The sequence below is a fragment of the Mandrillus leucophaeus genome, unplaced genomic scaffold, assembly GCF_000951045.1.
Source record: "Mandrillus leucophaeus isolate KB7577 unplaced genomic scaffold, Mleu.le_1.0 Scaffold149, whole genome shotgun sequence".
Taxonomy (NCBI): Eukaryota; Metazoa; Chordata; class Mammalia; order Primates; family Cercopithecidae; genus Mandrillus; species Mandrillus leucophaeus.
This window is the reverse complement of record NW_012101465.1, coordinates 4,434,575-4,458,792: the sequence shown is the minus strand read 5'-3', so window position 1 is coordinate 4,458,792 and position 24,218 is coordinate 4,434,575. Positions and strand designations below refer to the sequence as shown.

The window sequence follows — 24,218 nt, the reverse complement described above, 5'->3', positions numbered from 1 at the left end:
CGAACAAGCCACCCCTTACTTAGCATATAATCAAGAAATAACTAAGTATCCTTTGTCAAGCAGCCCATGGCACTGCTCTGCCTATAGAGCAGTCATTCTTTTGTTTCTTTATTTCTCTAATAAATTTACTTTCACTTTACTCTGTGGACTCGCCCTAAATTCTTTCTTGCATGAGATCTAAGAACCCTCTCTTGAGGTGTGGATCAGGACTCCTTTCTGTTAACACTTCAACCCAGGAGGAATCAGAAGATCAAAAGTAATTTGGGAAGGCTAGAACTGTCAGGGATGGAAGGGAGAGGAAAAAGCAGGGCTTGGTGGGGAGCTGTTTGGCAACTGGGGTGAAAGGATTACTCTCCCACTGCTGAGATTCTCCAGTCCCTTCCTGTCTGTTAGGAACACAGCAGCCTGCAACCCCTGTAGGCAGATCTGGGGCTTCCAGATATTCCAGGAAGGGGGCTCACAAAAGCTTTCCCTCCAGGGAGATGATGGCACTGCCTCCCAGCTTCTCTGCCAAGGTGCAGTTGTTCTTGACTTTCGCGTAGCAGTTTGCTTGTAATTCATGCTTGATCCCTGTCAACTTTTTCTTGATAGTGTCCTTGGAGTTGGCATAGATCATTTTGCTCTTAAGGGGTGCAGACTCAGGCCCAGAAGCTGAACACCAGGTCCTCCTTCTTGCTCTCCTTGGTCTCACAGTTTGCATCATAGATGGCATTGTGGCAGTCTTTGTCTGGCAGCATCTTGACAGAGGTGGTGGAGAGGCCATTGACAGTCTGACTGACATCACCCATCAACATCTGCTTGCCTTCCTTGAGGATGAGTTCTTGTCCTCACTCAGGAAGAAGAGTACCACCTTCCTGAGCTTCTTCACCTCCTCTGGTGTCAATAACTTGTGCACCTTCATGTCATTGGATACCTTGGTGATGCCATCAGACAGACACTCAGGAAGCTACATTTCCAGAAGTCAAAAAGAGATGGCAAAGAGAGCCAGAGAGGAGGAGCTCTGATTGGACCTGCTCTTTATTTTTTTTTAAATATTTTATTTTATTTTTTGAGGTGGAGTCTTGCTCCGTTGCCCAGGCTGGAGTGCAGTGGTGCAATATTGGCCCATTGCAAGCTCCGCCTCCCGGGTTCACGCCCTTCTCCTGTCTCAGCCTCTCGAGTAGCTGGGACTACAGGCACCTGCCACCACGCCCGGCTAATTTTTTTGTATTTTTAGTATAGACGGGGTTTCACCGTGTTCGCTAGGATGGTCTCTATCTCCTGACCTCGTGATCTGCCTGCCTCGGCTTCCCAAAGTGCTGGGATTACAGGCGTGAGCCACTGTGTCCGGCCCTGAACCTGCTCTTTAATAGTACACAGTATCTTCTAATTTATCCAAGACTAGAAATCAATGGTTTTCATGATTTTCTTCCATTTCCTTTCTTAGCTCTGCTTCCTTGAGTGTCATCTTTTGTTTGTTTACTTTTGCTTTCTAGTTTAGCAGAGGCTTTCTTCATGTGCTTGGTGATCCTTGATTGCCTATTGTCATTTAATATTAAGGTACTAGAATGTGAATGGTGTTTAAGAAGGGAGATAAACTTGTAGTTAAGCTGAACACACTTAACTGGAAGTCTTCTTGGGTTTTGAAATCATAAATTTAGTTTAATTTCTAAATCTTATCCCTATATTCATCCATTTTAGGTTTGTGGTTTATGTTTTTTTCTCCAGCTCTTCATCTTGGTGTGGGCATAGAGGTCCACCATAAAAATGTGTGGCCCTTCATTATCTAGGACAGTGTGGGTTTTCTGAAGAGTTCCTAAACTAGAGCTAAGTTATGGAAAATATTTCATATAAAAATGGATGCAATATACAAGCCAAAGTTATGGCATCTACTTTCCCATTCCAGGTATGCGTTCATAGTTTTCATTTTGGAAGATTTTGAATAAGTTAAAAGAAAATCCTTGGGAATTTAAATTGAGTAGACTACTATTATAGTGTACAGCCACTCTTAGATTACTATGTTTTGTTGTGTATGAATGTTATGGCGCAAATGGACAAATTCATCTGTTGCTAAAAGTGGCACATTTTCAGATAACTCTATTGTGGTAGGTTGTTCTTTAATAATGACCACAGCAATCGCTCTTATCCCACATGTCCATTTGTAATGTGGCTGTGCCATTCCTCCTACTTTGGGTCTATTTCCCCTCAATCTTGTCTGACCCTGTGGTTTGCTTTGACTAACAGAATGTGGTGAAAGTGATGCTGTGTGTTGGCTGGGCCCAGAGCTTCAGAGATCACATGGCTTCTGTTTTTGCCTTGAGCCTCCATGTTTTTGCCTTGAGCCCAGGCTATTCTGTTGGAGAGAGGTCAATGGAGGAGCACTGAGGCACCCCTGCCAACAGACAGGACCAGGGCCCCAAACATGTAGGTGAGGCCCTTTTGGATCCTCTGACCCCAGCAATGTGCAGACAACCCCACATGAAGCCCGGACACACTGGACCTGCTGAGTCTTGCCTAAGTATTTGACCCACAGAATCATGAGCAATAGAATGGTTTTTGTTTTAAGCAACTAAGTTTGGGGTTGGTTTGTTATACAGCAATAGAACACTGACCAACTCTCTTTAGAACTATTTAGAGCAGGGATTTCCAACTCACATTGAATTTTGGGTATCTGCACTTATGTGCACTTCTCAGAGGATCGGGGCCACAGCTTCTGATGTTTAAAGGAGTCTTTGTCTTCGAAAAGACTAAGAACCATTGAATTATGGGCCATTACAAGTTAAACACAGTATCAACAGATTTTACTTTATGTTTATACAATACATGCTTATGCCATTATAAAAATATGATTTTAAAATTATATTAATTCAAAGATTGTCCCAAAGTCATAGAAAAAATTTTGTTTGTATCCTTCCAGAGCACAAAAGTATTAGGGATCTAGTTGGAGAAATTAAAATGGCATATATGTATTTATATACATGTGCCAATGTGTATACTGATGTATAAATGAATGTACTTGGCCAGTAAGAAAATCAGATCTTTGAAATAGTAGTATGTATTGCAAATATCTTGTGTTAGCTTGTTGTTTGTCTTTTGACTTTTGATGAGAACTTACTTTTGTTTTGTGGTCAAATCAATATTTCACTTTCTAGCTCTTGCATTTCATGTCACTCCTAAAAAGGTCCTCTCTCCCTAAGTATAAAATAGACCCATATTTCTTTTAGAACTTTGCAGTGTCAACTTTTTCTTCGTCCCAATCATTTATCCCTCTATGGCATATGTGAGGTTTATTTTGTGGGAAGCAATGAGGTAGGAAGCTTGCTTTCCCCCACAACATTTATTAAATAGCATATGTTTTCATCACTCATTTCAATACCCACCTCTTATACTGAATTTCCATATGTATTTGGGAATACCTCCAGACCCAGTGCTGCACTATTCATCTTGGTACTCCAGTAACTCATTGTTTTGATTGCTATTGCTTATAATGCATTTTATTTCATGGAAAAGTGGTCTTTCCTTCTGTCTTTTTTTTCTACAAACTTTTTCCTTCAACTATTGTCTTTTAATTTTTTCAGATGAACTTAAGAATCATCACATCAATTAGCATCCATCCTTCTACTGCCTGCCTCCACAAATGCCCCAAATAATCTTTTTTTTTTTTTTTTTTTTTTTTTAATTTTAGAGAACATCACATTGAATTCACAGCTTCTTCTGGGGAGAAGTTACAACTTCACAACACTGAGCTCTCTACCAAAGAGCAAGGTGTCTTTGCATTGATTCAAGACTTAAATGGCTGACAGTGCAATTTTTTTTAAATTTATTTTTTGAGATGGAGTCTCACTCTGTCACCCAGGCTGGGGTGCAGTGGGACGATCTTGGCTCGCTGCAACCTTTGCCTCCTGGATTCAAGTGATTCTCCTGCCTCAGCCTCCCGAGTAGCTGGGATTACAGGCGCCCACCACCACTCCTGGCTAATTTTTGTATTTTTAGTAGAGACAGGGTTTTGCCATGTTGGCCAGGTTGGTCTCGAACACCTAACCTCAGGTTATTGGCCCACCTCGGCCTCTGAAAGTGCTGGGATTACAGGTGTGAACCACTGTACCCAACCTGATAGCACAATTTAAAAATTTTATTTTGGTCTCTGTTAAATTTTCCTGTAGATACTTTAACTTTTTTGGTCAACAAAAAAGACAGTGTATTACACCAATATTCAGTTACCTCTAGCTTGGTGGAAGCAGTACCTAACCACTACATCCAAGTAAATGATCATCGTTTTTCCCTGTATACTTCAGACATTCTGGTCAAGTTCCCAAAGTCTGAATGCATCACACGTAACTTGTAATGGGTCATTTGTCCTGTTTAACTCAGGAATAATTGTACTCAACAACCCTGATGGTTTCTAAGCTTATCCTAAACTTACTGTGCCTCATACTGAAAAAGGTCTGCTTGTTAAACACAGATTTCCACACTGGGGTTATACCACTTGGAAAAACAGTGCTCCCAAAGGGAAACCCAAAGTTCCTTTGATGGACTTACAGGCCCTGTAATTTGAAGGATATAAAGAATGAGCATGTTTAAATATCAATGTTGGGTGGATACCTCAAAATTTCCCAGGTTCTATCCTCTGCTCCATAAATCAAAGTATTTTTAAGGGATTAACTGATTAACATTGAGGCATTACCTGGGGTTTGACTATATGCTACAAGACTGAAGGAAGCGGGAGTTGAGTTCACTGGAAAAGAAGCCAAATCATATCTCTGGTCAAAAACAACAAAAAAAAGTAAATCTCAGGTTTCACAAAAAGCTCCTTTAGCACTTTTTTGAGAGGTATGTTAACATCAATAATTCTACCTACGAATTCACATAAATAGAAGTCTAGATTCTAAATATCACTTTGGTGCTAGAAGTGAGACTTAGCATTTAGAAGCAATAAATTAAATATTTGACATGAGGAACAAAGTAAAATGCAAGGAAATGGCAGAAGGGAAAAATGTTGGAAATCCTGGGTCAGGGACTGATGAACTAGTAATGGCGTCAGAGCAGACAGGCTTTTTATTGGCCAAATTTTCAGTTGTATGTCCTGGCCCTGGAAAGCTCCTTTTCTGCAAATACCATGGATCAGTTCCAAGGATGATCAGCCATAGTTTCAAACTGAAGCTGGTGTGAGAGTACTACTACAGAGAAAGTAATATCTTATGGAATGGTGATAAGACCTTACAAGTCATTTTAATTTACTATAATATTTTGAGGAAAGATAAGGAAGGTAATAGGAAAAAAAGAAAATGCCCTAATATTCTTTCTGAAAACATCCTGGCAATGTTCAATGACTGCACAGAATTTGCTGTGGAGAGGAATCGTAAAGATTAGAAAGTGGGTGTGGGGATGTTGTAGAGGTTGGGGTGAGTTCCGGGGTCAGAAGTTCCTTAGCAGCGCTTGCCTTTGTCTAGATTGATGCATCAAGAGATCCAAAGGCAAAACATCCATTAGCAAAAAAAAGAAAAAAAAAAAAAAGATGATCTTTATTACAGAGAAAGTATCCCCACTGTTCCAAAAACAGACTGATTTATGGCAAACTTTTGACCACCCAAATTAAACTGTGACACTGAGATAGTGCCAGTTACTTTTCTAATGAACAGTTCTAGGCTAGATCACTTTTTCAAAAGAATGAAAAGAAGTGATCTGAGAGTATATCCTGAATCAATAAATGTCCATCTACAACTAACACAGTACAGAATCCACTGTGAACATCTCTCTTTTCTGGATGGTAAAACTCCTTAATTCTACAAATACAGGGTTTACTTCATCATCAGATCACTTTCTCATCACGACCTGTGTCTTCTCGGCAGTGGTGAGCTCTGTTATTCAGGAGAAAAAAAAACAAAACTGCCATGCATGCATGCAATCATGTTGAATGGAATTCTTAGGCCTGTGAGGAAAAGACCCTCATTCGTGGGTTTTTATGGTACCTGACAGCTCTTTAATTTTGGTTGGTCAGATGAGATTGTCTGGGACAAGGGATGGAGAACAGGCATAAACTAAGAATGTGTTGAGAAGGGAAATGGGTAATGGAATTGATGACAGTCTTACCTATAATGCAGCTGTCAGATTCAAAATACTCCAACTCCCTCACCCTGTCTCAACATGGCCATTCCACAGAAGGGAAACTAGTTATCTTTCCAGGGAATGAAATGGATGCTATTAAGATACTCCCACAAGGATTTAGTTATTATGTGGGCATTGTCTATGCCATTAAACTGTATCCCAGGAGGACCTGACGGTTTGATGGCAGACTCTCAGGATCACCAGGATAAGAGGGTGAGAAAACATGCATGTCACTTCCCTTATTCCTCATGTTCCCCCACTTTTCAGAGGATAAAACTTCACCATTAATCTAAACACATCATTTGCCATATAAGAATTTTCTTTCATCTCCCCAGGTCTGAGAACACAAATAAATTGGTCCAATGTATTACTGAAAATCATCTTTAATATTATAGTTAATAAGAATTAATGGCTAAATTAGGTCTTCTTAAATCTAATTACTCAGTGATCAAACATAAACATGGAGTCCCGGCGCAAGACAGAGCATGAGTTACTATCTATGCTGGGCACTACAAGAGTTAAAATAAAAGGTTTGTTCATTGACACAGAGAAAAGGACATTAAGGATATTGTCCGATGACAATGCTGAAAAAATCAAAACCTTTCTGAAATTCCCTTCTGTCTCGCAGGTCATGAGAGAGTTTCAGGGTGATAATTTTTAAATGTGGAGGCCACTTACAATTCTGCTAAACACTATTATAGTGGCTATGTGGCTGGGTGAAAATCATTCTTTCCGGAAGACCAAAGAAGTCTACATTTTCTCCTAAAGATTTCCTTCTTTAATAAGGACTTGAGCAGATCCCTGTCATTGTTCTAGATAATGGATTACCTACACATACATTTCCAAGTGTAATGACACTCTTGCTTATTAAAGACCTCTCAGCTGAAGGGGTAGAATATTATGAACTGGCCAAGCCATTCATTTTCTTGAATATGTTATTCAGTATTTTATGCTAAACCAGCAATACACCATCCATTTTAGTACAATGATCCTTATGTTCAATAAAATTGAAGTGTCGCATCATAAATCATTATAGTCATTTATTTTACATTAGACACATTAGCCACTATATTCCATAATCTATTACAATAAGGTGGATTTAAATGTACCCCAAGGAACTGCAATAATAACTCGAGAACCAAATATAGCAATTTATGGATAAAATATGCTTAACCTAAAACTGCACTAGCTATCGTGATGGCGGTGAACTCTGAATGGAATTTAGTGCTGATGGTGACTGAACTCAGCTATACATAAAGAGGGAGGAAAGAGAAAAAGAAATGGCAGACCTTCCTCTAATTTTCTGTTCATTAATTTAAAAAATGTACTAGATGATTACACTATCCGTGAGACAGACACATTTTGCTGGAGGAACTCATGCTCAATTGAAACTTTTTCTAAGTAACACATGTTCAAAATCTCTAGTTAACTATTCAACAGGATGCCTGTTGTTTCCAACAACAGCAGTGTCTGGGAAGGCTTCATCAGTTCAGACTAATTCTACTAATTCCGCATTTGTGAAAATTCAGACAGGCTGGGTGGTGTGAAGAAAAAGGTTTGCATATGTGATTCGTAGCGTAAAAGAGGTACCCCGATAATGTTTTTATACCAGAGAAGCATTTCAAAATAGCCTTAAGTTTGTAGGAGGCATTCTTTTACTAATAGCTGAGATGATAATTATAAATTCTTATCAATTAATGAAAATTATTTTCTCAAATGATCTCTTAGATAATATTAGCCTAGTCCCATTTCCTATATGTATCTAAAAGCAATAAAACTGTGTCCTATAATTCAGATTCTTCACTAATTTGGCATCCCTCCACTTAATCATGGATAGTGAGGTCTTTGTAATTTTAGGTAAATAGTTACTACTCATGTTATTTACACTGCTAAATAGCTCACTCGGCAATCTCAGGTCTTTGAGATATGATCATGAAATGAGACTAGCCGGATATATTATATTGCCGGATATGAAGTCCTTGCTGTTCAAGATTAAAATATGTGTTTGTTTCTGTGTTCAGTTTGAGATAGCATGACCCAGAACTGGTATAGTTAATTCTTTCTCAGGAAATTAGGGAACAGATTTACATTTCCCATTTGTAAGTCCTCATTCACCTACCTTCCCTTCCTACCTCCCCTCCTTCCTCCCTCCCTTTTATCCAACCACCTAGTCATCAGCCAATGATCCATTTAGTGACTATCCTACTTATTTAATGCCTTCTCTGTGCCAGACACAAGGCAGGCACCAAGAACACAAAAAACAAGACAAGGCACCTAACACTTGTAATAAGATATTTTCTATGATAACATTATTCCTTTTATCGATGCAAAAATGTTGTATTCTTTTACATCATTTATGATAATCAAATACTTAACAGTTAGTTATAAGATTTCCCTCAGTCAACATTTATAGAATTATAAATTTATACATAAACCAAATTCTGAGGGGAAACAGACGACGTCGGTTGGCTAAATGACCTGGGGTGAATAATTTATTCTGTCTAACCCTCACTTCTTCATCGGTACAATGAGAGGGTTAACTGGATAGTTTCTTAGAGTTCCTTCTCAAATTTTAGGACTTGAATCATTTTCTCTGTCCTTTATAGTCATCGGTTCCATTTATTAAAATGTCTCCAATGCAAAAAGGGACAAAAAAGTTAAAGAACTAGAAAATCTCGTCATTGTCATATTTGTCAGTCCCTTGCAATCCAGTCTATACTGCTTCGTCTTTTCCTTTTACTGTCAACTGCTAATACCAAATGTGCTGTTCTCTAATCAGTTTGCTGTCTAATTTATGCCCGTAAAATATTGTTACCATCTGATGACGATGCGAACACCAAATCTGTTGTCTCCACTCTTCTAAATTCTCTTTCAGCATCAGTATCATCCTGGCTTTGCTCTTTTTCAGACATATCTGAATTATACATTATTTCCCCCAGGCATGCTTTTCCAAATTAAATCAAATTTCATTTTCTGTTTCTTGCCTTAATGCTACCAGATGACTTGGCTTAAAATATTTACAGATTCCACTTTGTACCATTTTTAATAACTTGGCCCTATTGTATGTGTTTATTTTATCTTGCATTTTAGAGGGTTGTGGTTTGTGCTCACCCATAATTAAGGCTTTCCTCTAATACCATATGTCACCTTTGGCATGCTCTGTCAATTATGGAGAAAAATTATATGCCCTACCTCTAGATAGATGGAATAAAAATTACATAAATAAATAATAAAGATACATAGATACAATGGTCCTCAGATCAACCTATGGGCTCAATAGGGTGCCTCATAAAAAAAGTTTATGTAGACAATAGACATCTATCTGTACAAAATCTTTAGGCCAAATTTAGAAATATAAAAATATTTCTGAGCATATTATTTGATCAAAAAACAAATATAAAACAGAGTCCAGTCTAGTAGATCTAGGTGACTGATAGAATAAATTTAATGTGGAAAGTAGTTACAAATATTTTGGACAATCTGAAAACGAAATGGTATGATGATAGATTAATGTAGGTCAGGTGCGGTGGCTCATGCCTGTAATCTCAGCACTTTGGGAGGCTGAGGCGGGCAGAACCCTTGAGGTCAGGAGTTTGAGACCAGCCTGGGTAACATAGTGAAACCCCCTCTCTATTAAAAATAAAAAATAAATTAGCTGGGCATGGTGGTGCATGCCTATAATCCCAGATACTCTGGAGGCTGAGACATGAGAATTGCTTGAACCCGGGAAGCAGAGGTGCAGTGAGCTGAGATTGCGGCACTGCACTCCAGCCTGGGCGACAGAGCAAGACTCTGTCTCAAAAAAAGATTACCAGAGGCAGGAGGCACTATGCATCCTAGGCTGGAGAGGTAAATGGTCTCATCCAAAAAGCCAGGAGCCTTCCATCTCTTGCCAGTGCTTCCTTTTGGCCAAATCAGGTAAAAGGATAAGTGGATTGAGAGGGAAGTTAGGGAGTCTCAAGCTTCTGAGCCACTCACTGTGCAGATTCCTTCTAAGACCTGGGAGGGGTGCCAGCAAACTGTGTACATGGTCATATGTATACAGTTTGAAAAAGTATAGTATTTTAATTTAAATAGTTACAAGTACTTTCTTTTTGTACTTTGATATCCCCTGCATTATACCTCTCAAGTACGCCCCTATCTAGGGACTGATTAGGGGGAGTTGAGCTGGGAATTCATTTAGTTTCTCTCTAGTGGGATATGTGTATATGGTTCACAGTTTTTTTTCTGTGTAGATTTAAACCATCGGTTGTAGCTGACGTAAGAATTGAGGGCTACTAATACCACTCATTGTGTGAAGCCTGGGAATACCAGAGAGCCTGTAGACATAGAACTGCCCCATCCGCTTAAGAATTTTTCCACCTCCAGCATGAATTTTAAATGCCCACCAAGTGGATAAAGAAAATGTGGTACCTACACACCACCATGGAATACTACGCAGACATTAAAAATAACAAAATAATGCCCTTTGCAGCAACATGGATGCAGCTGGAAGCCATTATTTGGTTTTCTGTTCCTGTGTTCATTCGCTTAGGATGATGGCCTCCAGTTGCATCCATGTTCTCATAAGTGGGAGTTGAACACTGAGTACTCATGGACATAAAGATGGAAGCAATAGTCACTGGGGACCACAAGAGAGGGGAGGAGGGAGGCGGAGAAGGAGTGAAAAATTGTTGGGTACTATGCTCACTACCTGGGTGATAAGATCAATTATACCCCAAACCTCAGCATTACACAATATACCCATGTAACAAACCTGCACATGTACCCACCTGAGTCTAAAATAAAAGTGGAAAGTATTTTAAAAAATTAAAAAATGAAAATATAAAAAGGAAATACTCCACCAGACACTCAGATAGGTGAAAAAAAAGGTTTTTGTTGATGTCTTGGTGTTAGAATGGATTGTAGTAATATACACACACCCATTGTGCCATTTTACCTGGCATTCACCTCAGATGTCTCAACCCCAAGAAACTGATGACAGACTCATTGGTTGCAACACAAGAAACTTAAACTATCTTAAAATCTTACAGCTCTCCTGTGAAAACAACTTGATAGAGGTTTTCCCACAATTGACAATGATCCCTACAATTTATGTAAGATTAATAATGTTATGAATGGGAACTTTTCTAAATTGTCAGTAATAAAAAAGTAAATTCCGATTAGCATACTGAGGAAAGACAATTATATTTCTGCTTTTCCTATAGAAAATTATTGTTATAAAAAGAAACAAAGATGAAGCTAAAAATTATAGGAAAAAATTATGAGATATATCTCAACAGTTAATAAAATAAGACCTTATTTTTCCAGCTTTTTTATTTGTTCTTGATTTTTAAAATTCTGAGTAAATTTTTAAGATTTGTAATGTTTTACGATTTTTTTTTGAGAAAGAGTCTGGCTGTGTCACCCAGGCTGGAATACAGTGGCATGATCACAGCTCACTGCAACCTCCAACTCCTGGGCTCCAGGGATCCTCCTGCCTCAGCCTCCCAAGTATCTGACACTATAGATGCATACCATCACACCTAGCTATTTTTTTTTTTTCTTTTTTGTAGAGATGAGGTCTCACTATGTTGCCCAGGCTGGTCGTGAACTCCTGGGCTCAAGCGATCTTTCTGCCTGGACCTCCCAAAGTGCTAGAATTACAGGTGTGAACCACCACGCCTGGACTGTTATTTTTTTCTCCTAGGAAATAAATATTCCCTTTTGTACATAATTTTGTATGTATAATTTTGTATTATGACTAAAGACAGCCCCCAAATTGCATAAACTTTAGATCCTATAAACTTGCTGACATAGGAGCTTAGGAAATGAATTTTAGTTACCCAAAGCAACACAGAGTAGAATAGGAGAAAGGTGGAGAAGAGATCTGGGAGCCAGTTAGCAAAAGACAAGCACTACAGTATATTAAAGAGCTTGCAAAATCTCTGGAAGGTCCAGGGAACCAGACGAAGAAGTTTCACAACCAGAGATAATCGCTGACATCATACCAGGGAGTTGGGGAAACCTACTTACTTCCTACATTAGGCATAAGCATTCCAGTTCAAGCCACCAATGTACTGATAATGAATTTTGAATGGTATCAACCACTAACGTATCTGCCAGGGCTGTCTCTAGAAACCTGATGTAGATCTTGCAAACCGAACCACACATGCATGTCTGTTTGGGTCAGTAACTCTTAATTCTAAGTCTGGTTTATCTACATTTGATTGGAGTAGCCAGGGTCACTCATCCGAGAGAAAAAACAAGTGGGTCTTCTTATTCCCATAAGACGGGAACGTCCAAAGAAAGGATTAATGCTGGGAAAACAAAAACCAAAACAACAAACAGATATCCACTACATTCCACCACCATCATCCCTGTTTTATAGAATGGAAACAGAAATGGAAGCCTTGACCTGGAAAGCAATCTGCCCACATTCAAATTAGGCAGAAATGGATAGAGCCTGGATGCTGCCTCCAGACTTGAAGACACAAATTCAAATGCCTCTAGAATCCAGGATGTGATACAGATGGGTGGAGAAAAGCAGCAGTACAGTGTGATGAAAAATATCAACAGACCATTGGTCACCAGGACTGGCGGCAACAGGGAGTGGCGAGATTGAGGCGAACCAGAGAGCTCATGACCATCTAAGAAGGACAGCTGCTCCCAAGTTCCTCCTGGCTGTGGCTGCATGGGAATGTTCCCCAGTGGGGCCATCTATGCAGATTGTAAAAGAGAGGTTAGAAATCTAGATTTTTATTACGAAATGTCCCGATTTTTAAATGTTTTTAACAATTGAAAAAACTTTGTGACTATTGTTTGGGCCACAATTGTACAAGCTCATCTGCTGCTAGATGATTACCTCAGGCTTCTATTTGCAATTTCTGCTCCAGAGAGAGCTCTCACTCACTAAATTATACCTCAATTAATCGCATTTTACAAACCCACTTTTAACTCCCAGCCTTTACTTTTCCTCTGTACTTGACCAGAGTTGAGTCGGAAGGTCTGAATTTTCAATCCTGACATACCGCTTATTAGCAATATAATCCTGAGTCCTTTAATGTCTCAAAATCTTAGGTCTTTATCTAGAAAATGAAAAAAAAAAAAAATCCACTCTGCCTACCTCCTGGGGTTGTTTTGAGAATCAAATGAAACAATGAATATGAATGTGTTTTGAAAGCTATCAAAATCTACAGAAAAGTCAGTATATTACTTTTAATGATAACCTTAATTTTCAGAAAAGTAATTACCCCAAATTCCTCCTTTCCGTTTATAGAAAATAACACATTAATTTTTCTTCCGTGTCTGATTCTACCCCCATCATCCTTGGCATTTCAAAAATGATTGCCTTGTAGTCAATAAGTTCATTAACCACTTCCCTAAACACCACAGGAAACAACTCATCTCCCCCAAAGAACCCATATTTTGAACACAAGCATTTATTTTTTTACATACTTTTTTTTCCTTTTTTTTTTTTTCTAACCAAGTACAACATTAATGAGTTGTGTTTCACTTGAACTTTTGTATGGAGATTTCAGGGTAACTGACTTGAACAAGGAGGCAGAATTTCTTAGGAGGTCAACCAGCAGGCAGAGCTTGAGTGTGAGTATCCACATCCCCCACTGTCATTCCTTGCGTTTTTTGAGTTTGTGTCATGAGCCTGAACTGTCTATGTACCATATGTGCCCTGGGGAAAGCCATTCTTATTGAAAGGCAAAATAAAGCCATCACTTATATGAAGAATGGAACCCATTTGGCAATGATATTCCTTTCCATGTTTCCCTTCTCCGAACAGTTTGTTACAGAGCAAAGACAGGCATAAACCTCACCCTGCTTCCCTTGTGGAAGCCCTCGGCTACCCCGCCGTGAATACTGATCTGGCACTATCTGCCACCAATGGGAAATGTTTGGGGGGAACATCTACATATTTGATAGTATAGCTTTTGTTAATTAAATAAAAACTATAAACAGAGAATATGTGACAAAAGGAAAAAGTCCAGATTTGCAAAGTTCTTTTTTAGCTACAGGAGGCCTCTATGAGGAGGAAATGAAGATATCCTTTAGTACCGACCCAAACAGTATGGATGGCTAGTGCCATATCTTTTAAAATTTGTACCAGTGGACTCTTCTAATAATTGTCCACACAGGGCGGTTCAGAATCTGGTCTTCACTCCCATTCTTTGTACTTGCAGCTGGGACTCAATTCTGTTTTCACAAATATGCCACGTGCATCCTCTCTTTCCCCTTCTTGAGGTGGCCGCCCTGTCTGATATGCCTCTCCTTTATGCCTGCCACCTACTTAGAATCTAAAGATCTTCAAGGCTTGGAAAAAACCCAACACCCTCTATGAAGCCCTCCCTGATTGCGCTAATCCCCCCCTAAACTTCTTTTCTTCTGACCTTGACCCACAGTTTAGCATCAAATGTTGTATCCTCGTACCTAAGTGGCAGTCTCATCTGTTCCATTGGACTTGAAGTTTCAGGGCCATTATGTATACATCGCCTTTAATTTCCGGAGTGTGCAGTTCAAGGCAGTGGTTGGTATAGAATATAAACTGAGTAACAAATTTATTTACATGCAAATTCTGGCTATATCTCATGGCTTCCAGAACCTAAGTGCTTCAGAGTAAAAACACTGACATAGGCACTGCCTGAGGAAGTGCTGTACATGCTGTTTCGAAAAACATTCAAGGGGCTGTTGAACAACCACTGGCACAGATGGTACAGAGTGGAATCATGTGTGAATAGAGAGGGGTAAAGAAAATGGTAGCCCAGACAGGGATGGTTGTCAGCCCATAGTCACGCAGTAGATGAGTGGTAAAAGTAGCACTTAAACCCTGGCATTCCCGCTCCCAACCTAGACTCTTTCTAAAGTGTTCATGGACAATCACGTATCTGAAGAAACACTCTGAACATACTGCATTTTGTCTGCTACACGGTATCTGGAGAGGTCCAGGTCTCATGTGGTTACTACACGAAATGTCCAAACCCCCTATTTCCACAAGGGTAGAGACTTTTGTTCATTGTGATAACTCTGAATGCTTTTCACATACTAGGTACCAAAATATATTGACCTAATGTTGAATGAAGGAGTGCCTAGAAAATCTGAGTATCAGTCATACAGACGAGGCTGTGTTGCAAAAACAATGCTCAAACTTCAGCCACTTATAAAAATGAAGGACTATTTCTCACTCATGCTCCATATCCACCATGAGTTAGCAGGAAACTCTGCTCCATCTCACCTTACGATGAGACCCAGACTAGCAAAACAGCCACCATCTTGAGTGCTGCTGGTCACAATGCCAAAGAGAAAGAGCACTGGAGGGTTTTAAATGTGCAGACAAATGGTTGGCCTGGAAGCTACACACATCATTTTCACTCCGAATTCACAGGTCAGACTTCATCGCATGGCCTGTTCAACCATAAGGGGCCAGCAAGGGCAATCCTACCATGCTGCTAACAGGGGAAGGGGCAATAAATACCTATAGAGCAGCCTTTGCAACTTTCATGAAGAATCTTTGCCTTCAGTGCCTTTAGTTTCTTTAAAGCCATCAAGTAGGTTGAAGAAGAATAAACAGTCTGGAAGAAGCCATCCTTCACGTGTGCAGATAATGTACAAGGGAATTCGAGACATCTGTTTCATTACTTCTCAGGTAAGAAGCAATTATGAGGCTAGGCGCGGTGGCTCATGCCTCTAATCCTAGCACTTTGGGAGGCCAAGGCGGGTGGATCACCAGGTCAGGAGATCGACACCATCCTAACACGGTGAAACCCCATCTCTGCTAAAAATACAAAAAATTAGCCAGGCATGGTGGCGGGCGCCTGTAGTCCCAGCTACTTGGGAGGCTGAGGCAGGAGAATGGCATGAACCCGGGAGGCGGAACTTGTAGTGAGCCAAGATCACGCCACTGCACTCCAGCCTGAGCAACAGAGCAAGACTCTGTCTAAAAAAAAAAAAAAAAAAATAGAAGAGTGGCACAATGCAGGCAGAAATGACTGGGGACAGGAAAAAAGAGAAAGGAAAATCAGCAAGGTACTTTTCTACAGATCAACAAAGGGGTTTTGGTTGATTTCATGGAGAGTCTGAATCAACAGTGATGCGGTTTCCCCAAAGGTGAATTAAATTTTAGGTTACATTAACAGAAATATAACTTCTAGAATGATGGAGGTGATAATTCTGCCTAACTCCACATTGGTAGAACCACATCTGGGATATCATGTTAGTGCCTAGTGAGGGATTAGTGCAAACAGAGGAACATGACTGGATTGCTAAAGAAGTCAATATTCTGCCACAAGAGGAACAAAGAAAGTAAATTGGAATATTTAACTTGAATTAGAAAATACTCACAGAGGCTGGGTGCAGTGGCTCATGCCTGTAATCCCAGCACTTTGGGAGGCCAAGGCAGGTGGATCATTTGAGGTCAGGAGTTCAAGACCAGCCTGGCCAACATGGTGAAACCCCGTCTCTGCTAAAAATACAAAAATTAGCTGGGCGTGGTGATGCATTCCCACCTACTCGGGAGGCTGAGGCATGACAATCGCTTGAACCTGGGAGGCGGTGGTTGCAGTAAGCCGAGATCACACCACTGCACTCCAGCCTGGGCAAGAGAGCAAGACTGTCTCAAAAACAAAGACAAAACAAAACAAAAAACACTCAGGGAGAAAATGATAATAGTTTTTAATAGTTGAATGATTGTTGTGTTGAAGAGCACTCATCCTTGTCCGTATGCCGGCAAAGCATAGGAGTACGACCAAGGGAAAGAACTTACAAGGAGATAGATTTGTACTTGATACTAGGAGGAGTTCCTTACAGAACTATCAAAATACAGAATGGCATGTTTGGAGACTTAAAAGGTTCCCCAATAGCAAAAAGATTATTGTGGTAATCAAACATCGGCCATGTGGAAATTAAGACGAGGTGATTTCTAAGATTCCATCTCACTCAAACACATGATTTTAAGTTCCATGGTATCTACTCTTGCACTCACTGCTGGACCTACAGCTGTACCTACTCGTGGGCACCATAATTTAGGAGAACGTTTTAGAGGAACACAATCCTACAGGGCAGGGATTAGCCAACTTTTTCTGTAAAGGGCCAGATAGTCAATATTTTAGGCTTTGCTGGCCATATGATCTCTATTGCAACTACTCAACCCTGCTGCTGTAGTATAAAACCAGCCATAGATAATATGTAAACAAATGAACATGATTGTGTTCCAATAAAACTTTATTTATAAAAGCAGGTTTGGGGTAGCATTTAGTTTGTGGACCTTAGTTTGCAACCGCCTACTACAGACACTGAGAAAGATTCTAGCTAGAGAAGCTGCTTATCTAAGAAATCTACACCCTCTGAGTGCCTCGTCCTCATTCTAGTGACAGAGGCCAAAATGTTATAGGACCTACTCATCTCTGTCCAACGACAAAGAAACTAAATAATTCCTGGCTTAGCAGGGGGTACAGAAAGCTCTGATCAAAGCACAAGCATTTGTGATAATAGCTTGAAAATACAAACGAGGAAATGAAGATATTTTTGCATAACTTTCAAACCTGGCTCACTTTTAGAAACCAAAAACTGTGACCAGAGATGCCATTGAGGAATTTGTGTGTTGGCTAAGGGACTTTTGAGATTGGCAGTAATCATGCAATCATATCAACACTATGCCAAGAACTTACATGGCCATATTACAGATTTTTTTTTTTTTTTTGAGACAGAGTTTCATTCTGTCTCAAAAGCTGGAGTGTGGTAGTACGATCTCAGTTCACTGCAATCTCTGCCTCCTAGGTTCCAGCGATTCTTGTGCCTCAGCTTCCCGGGCAGCTGAGATTACAGGTGTGTACCACCACACCCAGGTACTTTTTTGTATTTTTAGTAGACACGGGGTTTCACATATGTTTACTCTGTTGTCCAGGCTGGTCTTGAACTCCGGTTCTCTATTGATCCGCCTGCCTCATCCTGAGGGATTACAGGCATGAGTCATTGCGCCTGATCTATATTACAATTTTTAACTAATTTGGATAAATAGCTAACTGGTATCATGAGTGTTTTCTAGACTACAGTAAGACCAGACATACATAAATCTCTGGCACTAGTAGAATGTGAAGGAATGTATCTATCTTAGCATGGGGAGCTTAATGCACCAACCCTAACAAGCCTGGACAATGAAAAGAGTGCACAGCCATGACTCCCACCAAGGATGGAGCCAAGCCAAGCAGACAATTCAAACAGACAAATGACTTCTGATTTGAAGTAAGAGAAATGTTCAACCCATCCCACTCTCAGCATGTTTAGCTCATAATCAGGCATTATTATAATGGTATGCAAATTGTGGAAACGGCAGACATTCTTTCCAACCATGTTTTCATTAAAGATTCAGCTTTTTTTTACCCCAGAATAATAGTAAATGACATGCGAACTTCATATGAACTATAGGTCATGAAAGGATTTAGCATTGGCATTTTTAATCTAAAAAGTCTAGTGCCAGAAAATCAATATGTTTCAGTTGCAGCATTCGAATGCAATTTTCCTCACGTAACAGGGTTTCTTTCTTTCCTTCTTTCTTCTTTTTCTTCTAAGTCTTTTTTTTTTTTTTTTAAAGAATGAATAATTCCTGGTTTTTCTATGAAACAAGCTGCCGTATTATAAGGTAATGACATCAATAACACATTACATGTAAACAGAAAATGAACAAAAAATCATTCAAGGCCCTTTTGAAACTGGAGTGCTTTTCATCAGCCCTATTACAGGTTCCATTCACATTATCGGATTGAACCATCCTGCATAACCGAGGTGCTGACAAGTCCTGATTACCCAATAACTCCTATATCCCTTTCAGGCAGGTTCACGGAGAGGACAGGAATACCAGGCCTTCCTGGGGGGCAGCTGGCCTGCCACGGAGACCCAATCAATGAAACTCAATGCCCTGTCACTTTCCTTCTCCAAAAATGGGGCACTGGACTTCCTGGTGCATAATTGGGTCTTTTTGTTCCCTGTGTTCTCAATTGTTTCAGATAACAACTGTTTATAATACAGCAGAGGACAGGCCAGGTTAACACTACCAAACTCTTTCCCCCAAATACTTACAGCTCCATTGAAGCTCTCTATATGGCAAATTAGATAGTGTCTTTCTTAAGTAGCAGAAACAACTGAAGAGGCTGCAAACATTCATCATCTGAATGTTTATATGTTTCAAATAACCACTCCGTTACACTTGACTCTTCAATCTCGAGTTACACCACTAATATAACACCCAAGGACCCTTTTCCTTATTTTTTATACCACTGTGTGACATTTTATTCTTTTTGAGGAAATTTTTGTTGAAGCCCAAGCTCTCTCTGCTATTCAACAAATGCAATATCTCCCCCACTAGGTAGGAGAGCTGTGGACACCACGGCTCAGGTGTGACAGATATGACAGCCAGCTGCCTGGCTGGCCTGCCTGATATCTGTGGGGTTGGGGTGATTCTACTAAAGGTTCAGAGCCTCTGGGCAAGACCACAATTCATGTTCTCAAGACAACTTTGCAACCCTTGCATAGAAACTGCAGCCTGTTGCTTGTGGTACGGCTCTGAGAAGCAGCCAAGCCATTTAAAAATAAGCTTTGAAACAAGCAAACTGTGGCTTTTGCCTTTTGGGTGGTATATCACCATATATTTGACGTAATCTTCAGCTTGGGAGATATCATATTTTTAAAACAAATTTCTTGGCTTCCAGCTTGGCTCTGGGGCACCGCTGTCTGAGGACGTGGGTTTACCTAATTAATGCAGGCTCCAGTCTTTTTCTCTTTTTCCTTCCTTAAAATCTCTCCTCCTACAGTTAAACTCACACACTGATACATTTGCAAACAGAATAAAATAAATAGAGTACTGGGCTCCTTATTGAAGTGTTTCAAATGGACATGAAGGTATAATTATGCAGGTTGCAGCACATCTCAGTGCACCCTACCGTCCGGAGGCAGGAGGGGGCAGTGGTGTAGAGTATGGGCTCTCTCATGGTTCGAATCCTAGTTCTGGTTGTGCACACTGTGAAAGTCTCCTGGCCTCTTGGTATCTCAGTTTCTGAACTGTAACGTCACCCGTAGGGTACAGCAACCCTGAATATGTCAAAGGCTTAGAACAATGTCTCTTGTAGGGTAAACACTTGTCAAATGCTATCATTATTATCCATAAAAATACCACTGGATTAAGTCTAAATTGTTATTGTGTCATGGCAGAAGCTGGTGAGACCAGGTGTTCTTCTAAAGGCCATTAGAGAGCTTTGAATAGGGAGGGACATGACTGGACTTGCATTGTAAAAGGATCACTCAGTTACTGGGCAGAGGTCAGTCTATAAGGACAAGAGCGGAAGCAAAGAAACTAATTAACTGACTACTATAATAACCCAGGTGAAATCAAATGGTACGTGGACTAGGGCGGTAATGGTGGAAGTAGGAATCAGTGGTTAGATTCTGGATGACTTTAAAGATAAAGCCCAAAGAGTTGTGGAAGGATTAGATTTTGGGCATGAGAGGAGAAAAGAGTCAAAGATTATTCCAAATGTGGGCTCACCAGCTAGAATTGATCAAGGTTGATGAAAAAGTCTGAAAGAGTGAAGATAGAGACAAGTTGAAGAGTGAGTAAACAGACCATCTAAGAGGGCAATACTAGGCATAGCAGTTATGGCAGACATGTCATAGAGGTGGTAAGATTTGGGATCATCAGCAAATGGAGGGGATCTTACAGGGCATTCTAAGCAGAAGGGGAAAAAGATGTGGAAATGGAGCAAATGTTTAATGCCAAAGAAAGAGGAGATGAGCAGAACTGAATAAAGAAGTCTTCTTAGGAAGCACTGAGAATAAGGTTAGAGGAGCCCAGTACAGCTGGGATGCAGAAGGCCTTGACTATCTGCCAGACAGTTCTGTTTAGTGATGGAATGGAAATCTGGATGCTTGGGTTTTGGGTTCAGCTATCATCTGTGCATATATATTTATTTTTAAAGTTAGCAAAGAAAAGGTGTGCATGTACTCATACTACTAAAGTCAAGATGGGTCTAGGAGGATCCACTGTGTTTTCCATTTTTTCTGGAACTTTGGGGCTGTTCAGTGTCCTTTTTCGTAGCAGGCATCACCAAGCCTCAGGAGTATGTTGGATATGATCTGGCCATATTCACAAGCCTCATTAAACCTGTGGGCCACCCACAGTCACATTTCATCTTTGAACCCTGGACTTTGCAATTTGCAATTAAGAAACAAACCCAGACCAAGCAAAATAAAATAAAAACATGCTGCCAGGCTGGTTGTGGCTCTATGGAACTCAAAGTGGCTTTACTGAAATGCCGCCAGTGATTGTGGTAAGTTGTTATTGTCCCTCAGTTTCACAAAGAAGGAAACCTGAGCAACTAAATAACACACACATTTATTGAGGGAAGAGAGCTTATGAACAGTACCATGCAGAAAAGAAATCGTTTTTTCTCAATGAGGTTTCAACCATGTGGCAAATGTCTACTGGTATCTGCCCAGCAAAAGATCCCAGGAGATTAGAGAGATATTCAGCTAACGTCAGAGGGGACATGGGTCTTCATTTTGCCACTCAGTCAGTCACGGCCTTTTGCTTCACTTAGTCCTTGGACTAGCTCAAAAAAATTAATGGGAGCTCAGCTCTGCTATTGTTGTCAAATATTATGTTCTAGCTTAATTGCAGTCATTACTAAGCAGAAAGTCTTGTGACAAATGCAGTCAACAGGAGTTCACTGTTAAAAGCACTTGAAGAATCAGATTAAAGGGGCTTGGCAAACTTGGGAGGATAAAATCAGCATCAGTTTTCTTTGCTTCTTGGGTCACAGTCTCTCTGACTTGGGTTTTCTCACCTGTGAGTGGAGACAATAATACCTCCCAAAAGTTCTTCAGAATATAATATAGGCTTTGAGGCTGGACCTGCTGAGCATGTCAAGAGGTTGTCTATATAAAGGACCAAGGAGCCTACTGAGAAAGAACTCAAGGAAATAAGGGAATACATTCAGGCTCTGACGGCCATCAAGGGTCAGAACATTCTAAAGAGAGCAATGAGCTTGTCATTCAGATTATTGTCTAGTCTAGCTCCCTTAGAAATAGAGAAGCTTATATGTAAAGAAAAATACTAAAAAAGCAATTTATCTCCCTTTCTCTTACATACACACAAATTCTGTGACAAATGGGGAACAGCACTTTAACATCCAATCCACATAAGGGTGGATAAATGGAATCATACTCACAGGACCTTGTATGATTTCCATGGGGGCACAGCCCAGCTTTGGTGGAGGTTTTTTAAAAAATGGCTTGAGATACAATTCACAATAACATGAAATTCACCCTTTTATAGTATACTACTCGGTGGTTTTAAGTCTGTTCACAAAGGTGTGCAAATATCACCACTATCTAATCTTGAAACATTTTCATCATCTCCCAAGGAAACCCCATGCCCATTAACAGTCACTCTCCATTGTCCCTTGTCCCTAGCCCCTGGAAGCTACTAATCTACTTTCTGTCATATTTACCTATTCTGAATATTGCATCTAAATGGGATCATACAATATACGGCCTTTGTGAATGGCTTCTTTTACTCATCATAATGTATTCGGGGTTTATCCATGTTGTAACATGTATTGGCACTTCATTTTTTATGGCTGAATAATATTTCATTTTGTGGATATAGCACATTTGTTTATCCACTCATCAGTTGAATATTTGGGTTATTTACAATAATGAATAGTGCTGCAAGAACTTTCACATTCTAGGTTTTGTGTGACATGTTTTCAATTCCTTTGAGTATATCCTAGGAGTGGAATTGCTGGTTTATAAGCTTAATCTTTGCTTAACCTTTTGAGAAATGCCAGACTGTTTTTCAAAGCTATTGCCGCATTTTATAATTTCACTAGCAATATAGGAGGCTTCCAAATTCTCCTTATCCTTGCTAACACCTGTTATTGTCTGACTTTTTGGTTTTAGTCATGGTAGTGAGTATAAAGTGGTATCTCATTGTGATTATGACTCACTTTTATTTATTCTTCTTGGCATTAATGTGAACTTAGTGTGAGGACTTGCTATGGTTTTGCTGTTAGTTTCTCATCTGTGTCAACTGATTTCACTCCTGTGGGCCATCGTCCTTTTCTCCTGCTAGGTCCCCTTTACTAGTGACAATTACTTGGGCCTCTGCTATTTGTGGGGCTACTGAAGGTGTGTCTCTAGCACCATGACCCCAGTGCTGACACCAATGGTCTGGCACCTATGCCAAAGATACTTTCTCAGATGTGATATTGGTGCCACCTTCCACTGGGGCTGAAGCCGTAAGTAATCGAAACTGCCACCGCAAGAACCTCAGATGTTAGGGACAGGAGCACAGGGTCTTTGTTCTTGTCAAGACTAGCACTTTAAGTCTTGCTTCTAGAATCCTCAGTGTTCTAAAGCTCTGCTAGATTTCCAGTTTAAGATGGTAGATGGAACGCCTGCCAAAATTAATGCCCAGGCCCATCTCCATACAAAATGCAGAAATAAGAGATACAATTAACAAGTACATATCCACGTTCTACAACACAATATGAATGCACTAAACAGAAATGGAGGAACATACAGGACCTTATGGTTATAAGGAGAAGGTAGCCATGATTATATCACCAGCACAGAGCTGTGAGTAACTCTGTACCTCCTATAAAAGCTCGAGCCAACAGTGCCCTAGGGCTGCCTCAACATCAGTCTATAACAGCCCAAGACATGCAAGGGAGGATCCTCGCACAGAAGATATGCACAAAATGGAGAGTCCCCAGGTAGCTGAGGAAGACTAACCCCATTGGTATTCAGACTGTAGTACAGATGCTCCTCAACTTATAATGAGGTTACGTCCTGATAAAACCATAGTAAGTTAAAACTATCATAAATAAAACAGAAGTGAAAAATTCCTTTAATACCCTGATAAACACATCATAAAGTAAAAAAAAAAAAAAAAATTAAGTCAAACTGCCATAAATCCAAATGTTTCTCAACTCACAATGAGGTTACCTCCCAATAAACTCATTGTAAAGTTGAAAAATCTAAGTCAAACCATTGTAAATCAGATTTATTTATTTATTTATTTATTTTTTTGAGGTGGAGTCTTGCTCTGTAGCTCAGGCTGGAGTGCAGTGGTGCAATCTTGGCTCACTGAAACC

The 24,218-nt window shown here is 40.0% G+C and overlaps 1 protein-coding gene and 1 pseudogene across 2 annotated transcripts in view; both read right to left on the bottom strand.

The window, feature by feature from the left end:
• Window positions 1-24,218, bottom strand: part of RARB (retinoic acid receptor, beta) — a 449,839-nt gene that overhangs the window by 290,603 nt on the left and 135,018 nt on the right. The window lies entirely within an intron of this gene.
• On the bottom strand, window positions 458-8,971 carry LOC105535649 (annotated as a pseudogene).